Source organism: Rhipicephalus sanguineus, chromosome 6, assembly GCF_013339695.2.
Source record: "Rhipicephalus sanguineus isolate Rsan-2018 chromosome 6, BIME_Rsan_1.4, whole genome shotgun sequence".
NCBI lineage: Eukaryota > Metazoa > Arthropoda > Arachnida > Ixodida > Ixodidae > Rhipicephalus > Rhipicephalus sanguineus.
Window position 1 is genome coordinate 167,199,100 of NC_051181.1, and position 5,992 is coordinate 167,205,091.

General features: G+C 47.2%; 1 long non-coding RNA gene across 1 annotated transcript; it reads right to left on the reverse strand.

Annotated features, from left to right (window-relative positions):
* Positions 1–227: 227 nt before the first annotated feature.
* LOC125758813 (uncharacterized) lies at positions 228–1,043 on the reverse strand. The gene is made up of 2 exons (XR_007416440.1): positions 1,011–1,043; positions 228–683 (listed from the first exon to the last, which is right to left on the reverse strand). It is a non-coding gene; the product is annotated as an uncharacterized LOC125758813 (long non-coding RNA).
* Between the last annotated feature and the right edge of the window lie 4,949 nt (positions 1,044–5,992).

Sequence of the window (5,992 nt, forward strand, 5' to 3'; positions counted from 1 at the left end):
CTTCCACGGAAAGGAATCAGAATCTCATCAATACAAGACTTCGTCTCCTGCGGAATTTTCAGAATGTTTTCGCGCAGTTATGATAGCCAGGGGCGCACTTTCCAGCATTTGTCTTCCATCGTTTTTTCTGTTGCAGCATCATTGTCGACGAAGTGCAAGTGACTCGTTATCTTCTCGAATCGGTTCCGTGACATAACTTCCGCTACAAGCTCATACCTGCTTCCCTGTTCCCAGTATGCTAGTTAGTTCTTCAATAGTCATGCCTAACGACGTTCCATTTTTATGCAGGTAGTACTTGTTCGTTCCTTCAACGACGCGTGTCAGCATCGTTCTTGACACAAACAAGTCAAACAGCTGCTTTGCTGTGTGAGGCTCGGAGGGAGGCAAAGGCAAGTCATTTTTGAAGCAACTTCCTGGCATCTGAAATGATGTTTTCTTCCACGTATAGCGTATGTCACTTTCAAGCCTGTTGTGGGTGCCGTGACCTCATCCTCGGACTCCGTTGAACTGATTTCTTCATCAGAGTTTCTATCAACAGGTGCCACTTCCAATTCATCATCGCTGCTCTCATCGGATATGTCACTCTGATTGCAGTCAATATGGCGAAGCAAGTTGTCATTTCCAAGGAAACGCTTTCGTCGTGTCCTGGGCAATCCATAGAACAAAGACGACGACATACCAGCCTGCAGATTGCAATAAAATAAAACAATTTTACTGCACTCGAAAACCACACAGGTTGTATTTAGCACAACCAAATGACAACAACACACTGCTAATCAGAAGGATGGAGTCATGTTGCATATATGCAACAGTCGTTCGGTGGAACACTACTGCCGATGCACTGTTGCACATGTGCAACATGGCATATAAACAAAATATTTCACTTCAATGAAAGCTTGAAAAGCAATATCTTGCATGCGAATCAAACAAGGAGCACCTTTGTTTTAATCCTAAGCAATATGAGCTCCCTGTCGGAAAGATTGAATTAGTTATTTCAAAAGTAAACATACCTGGTCAGCGGAGCTCGCGTGCGGCATGGAAGACGCCATGTTGTTAGAAGCTTTGCGGGCGCCGCCTCGTGCGCTGCTGCTTTGAGTTGTACTGGTGGCGCCACCAACGGCGAACTGTGGCGAAATGTGGATACGCGCGGCTCATAGAAGCCGTGGGCAAAGCGCCCGTTACTCGCCGTTTTTCTATTCATTTTTCATTCTGGTTTGACTGCCGACGCTGCTCCACTAGACAACCATGCCGTTTGTTACGTCGATTGTTCTATATTATTTGTTTTAAAATGACAGGCCCGTTTTTTTATGCGTGCGCGCGATGCACTGCGTACGTTTCTTACGTGCATGTGTCCAAGATGTTTGCGTGATCTGTTAACACAGATGAAATAAAAACTGTTGCAGTACAAAACAGCATTCTTGTTTTATTGAACACCCCAAACAGTACAACAACAATGACTATTACGGCTGTATGCCTGCATAAGAAACGCACAAAATACACACGTTTTCATCTTCGCCCAACACTCGTAGCACCCAACTAGGCCAAGAAAACCGAAATCTAACTTGCTGAACAAGTACTTTAGCAAATGACCAACAAACATTCACACAGCGTTTTTTTTGTTCACAGACCGTGTTAACATATGAAAAAGTTCTAACTGCATTGCAATCACATATTTCGGAATATCTAATCACTTTCACCATTGAAGCCACAATCCTATGCTATGCTATGCTATGCTATGAGCGTCCCCTTTATAACGGGACGGTGACATGTCTGCCACCAGGCTCGAAGAAAAAAAAGAAAAATAAACTTCCTTGTTTCAAGTTGGCTTAATACCTTATCTACACTGATTAAATCTATGTTAGTATACCAAAAAAATATAAATTCACGGTCCATCTCTCTGCCTCTTAAGGCAGAATGACCTTATTTTTCCCCATTATTTATTTTTGTACTTTATCTCTACTTTTCTGCCACCAATACTCTAACCGTCTCTTACTTATTTCTATCGCGGACGTATTCAGCTTTCCATTGTTGTCCCTAAAGCCCAAGGCTTCATGTAGACTCGTGCCCACACGTGTACCTGGGTGAATATCGCCACATTCAATCAGTACATGTTACATCGTTTCCTTATAGTTCCCCCGCAGCATGTACATTGTTCTTCTTCGTTACTGAATCTCGCTTTATAACTACGCGTTCTAAGGCAGCCCGACCTTGCTTCAAACAGCAAAGCGCTTCCCCTTGAATTATCATAAAACCTTTCCCTCCTTATTTCGTTTTTTCCCTTTCGGTAGTTACTCAGAGCCGGCTTCTTTTCCATCGCTGCCATCCAATTAGTCCTCTCCGCCTCTCTGACCTTCCGCTTAATGCTCCTTGTTGCCATATCGCCCGCACTGCTAGCCGTATATTTACTGGTGAGCCTCCTAGTTCTTTTTCTCCACTGCGTGTCAACGCTTTTTCTATACAAATACCTGAAAACCTTCTCTGCATGCCCATCTACTCTTCTTCATTTTCCTCAGCCTCTCTTCGAATCTCATTTTGCTCTGAGCTTCCCTCACTTCAAAGCCTGCCCATCCCATATCACCCTTTACAGCCTCATTTGTCGTCTTCCCGTGAGCGCCCAACGCGAGGCGGCCCACCGTCCTTTGATTTACATCCATTCCTGATTGTACCTCTGACTTCATGCACACCACTGAGTTCCCAAATGTGCGCGCTGTGCACTGCACAGTGCACAGCGCGCCCTCTCACGGCCACCGAAAGAAAGAAAATGGAGAGAGGGGTCACCTTGGAGCATGACATATCGGTGGAAGCAAGAAGAGATCTTGCATCGTCGGTGTGGCGTATTGTCGACAGATGGTGCTAGTTTGTTTTTGCGCGGTTGTGTGCATATCGCCAACGACACGTGAGTGGTTGGAGCGTCAACAACGAGAGGTTGGTCGTGCGGCGCTCGGTGGCCATGGTCGAGTTGCCAACGAGGCGGTACAGGGGGACGTCGGATGGTCCAGCTTTGAAGCTCGGGAAGCCGCCAGCAAGATTGTCTACCGGGGTCGTCTCATGCTCATGCGACGCATTCGGTGGGCGCGCCGCGTGTTCGAGTATCTTTCGGCGACATGCATGAGGACTGACTGGACACGACGACTGTACCAGCTGGAGAAGAAGTATGGCTTCTTTGCAGAAGCCATCCCTACTGAAACTGCGGCTAAGTGGGCGGTCGAGGTCCGCCTGCGAGTCAGGGAAGCAGAGGACATCCGATGGAGGAAGGCTATGGAGGCCAAGTCCACCCTCGAGTGCTACAGGAAATATAAGGAGAGCATCAGTGGGTCGCGCTTCTACGACAACAGTATTGGCAGCAGCCTCCTGTTCGAGGCGAGAGCTGGGGCTCTTCGCACTCTTGAGTACCGCAGAAGGTTTGACGACGATGTAGTCAGCAGCCTGTGCAGAGTTTGCGGTGTGGAGACGGAGACGCAGGAGCACCTCGTTCTTCGATGCAGGAGTCTCCCAACTGCTCCGGTGGAGGGCGCAACCCTCCCACAGGCGCTGGGGTTTCAAGTGCTCGAGGAAGATGGCAGCAGTGACGGTGGGGGTGGACGATACGTGGTGGCAGTCACGAAAAGGCGGCTTTCCGAGTGGTGGGCAAAGGTACGCCGGACTTAAGACCTAGGCTGCCCTGTGCGCGTCTCCTGCCTTTATCGTGTGTTTTTCATTCCGTTTTTTTATTCTGTTTTTTTTTCCTTTTCTTCTTGTTTTCTATTTGTTTTATTATTTTTTGTTGAGGTCAGGACACTGAGAGTGTTCCCCCGTTGCAAAGGGGCAGGCCGCCAACACATCATCATCATCATCGCAACGGAATCGCAAACTTCATTCAAAATGCATGGGATCCTATGGGGGGTTGGGAGAGGGTGCAACCGCCTGAGCCGAGCGGTGGCGCCACCATACCGATGCACGAGGCGGATGGTGCCTAGAAGGATGGATGGATTTACCTTTGTTGTCTCGTCCTTTCCTAATCGTTCTTGCGCTGCTAACTTTTTGAAATGGATGGATGGATGGATGCTATAAGCGTCCCCTTTGTAACGGGGCGGTGACATGTCTGCCACCAAGCTCGAAGAAAAAAAAAAACTTCCTTGTTTCATGTTGGCCTAATACCTTATCTACATTGATAAAATCTATGTATATAATTATTATACCAAAAAATATAAATTCACGGTCTATCTCTCTGCCTCTTAAGGCAGAATGACCTTATTTTTCCCCCATTATTTATTTTTGTTCTTTATCTCTACCTTTCTGCCACGAATAATCTAACCGTCTCTAACTTATTTCTATCGCGGACGTGTTCAGCTTTCCATTGTTGTCCCTAAAACCCAAGGCTTTATGTAGACTCGTGCCCACACGTATACCTGGGTGAATATCGCCACATTCAATCAGTACATGTTCCATCGTTTCCTTAGTTCCCCCGCAGCATGTACATTGTTCTTCTTCGTTACTGAATCTCGCTTTGATAACTACGCGTTCCAAGGCAGCCCGACCTTGCTTCAAACAGTAAAGCGCTTCCCCTTGAATTATACTGGCAACACTGCCCCCAGTCCAGTGGTGAAATTGTGAATTGTATTGGCCTCGAGGAGTTACGGAGTCGCCCTCTATCGGACGCGCCTCGATTGCGTGCTAGGCAGGATACCGCCGGCGCGCTCCCCATTGGTTTTGCTGTCGGCGCTCTACAAAAACACCTCGCGGAAGCCCTCCAGGGCATTTCTGTAAGTACTTTCGAAATGAACTGTGTTCTTTACTGTCAAAATAATTATTTTCGACGAACTGAAAGCACAAGATAGTCTACAGTCGCTGTCTCTTGGCAGAAAGCCGAGCACCCGCTTCACGCTGTCACCGAGTTGGAGACCCCTGAACTGGTTTCTTGCGTGAAAGGTAGTCACTCGCTGAGTGCAAACTATCTGGAATATCTCGTTACAGTAGACTGTCTGTATAACCAAACGGAGCATAACAGAAAGAAGCCTCAAGCCAGCGATCGCACGGGTTCGCGACGACAGACGGTGCCTTTTCATGTATGAGCGTCTGCATGTATGTTCGTACTGATGGTTTCGCTTTTGCTACGAGCGCGTTTTGGCACCGCGCTGTGAACTTTAGGACGCAAAATATGAGAATTTGTGAGTAAACAAACAACTACTGTTGCACGGACGCTATCAGAGTAGTTCAAAAACAATTTCCTTACAACTGCGGCTTCGGTGCGCATGGCAACTTTGTGATCTGCCGTCCCGACGATTCAGTGTTTTTTTTTTTTTTTCGGTCTAAATTCGTGTACGTTTCAATGTCATTTGACAAGTTGTCTCGCACTGCGTATTGATCGGTCTTCTCAGCCGGCAAATGCCGCTGCTTCTGTTTCTTTATTCAGCGCATTCGTTTCGTTTGGTACTCACACAAAACGTGAGCAAATGCGACGCCTTTTTTTAATGCTCCTTAATTATCGTTCCGTTTGAATTCCAGTGAACTTGCCGCTCTCTGTCATCAACAAATTCATAGACCAAAGCTTCACCACTTCGAGATTACTGGTGGAAGGAGAACCAGTCTACGAGACCGAGCATGTAGTAGCATGCGATGCCTAGGAAAAGAAAGAAAATACAGTAACGTTTGCCGGACTTGTTCTGCAAACGTCGGCTGTGAACTAGGACCCGCATGAACTTGAAATAGCGGTGAATAAAGTAGAAGGTATGGCAGCAACCAGCAGCCGCAAAACAGGATAGTAATTATTTGGCGTGTACCCCAGCAATTTTGGCAGCAGCGTCGTGCCTAACGCCAATAGGGTAGCATCTTTCCCACGTAAATAAATGTCTCCAAGAAAATACATGGGGTTGGCCGGTGGACCGATCACGGAGGCAATGCAAAATTTATGTAGCTTATGAAGCAATGCATGCCTCATCACATGGGAAGGTTGCCTGTCGGCGTCCCGCGTCGGCGGCGTCAACACGAGTGATGCAAAAAATAATCCTCACGT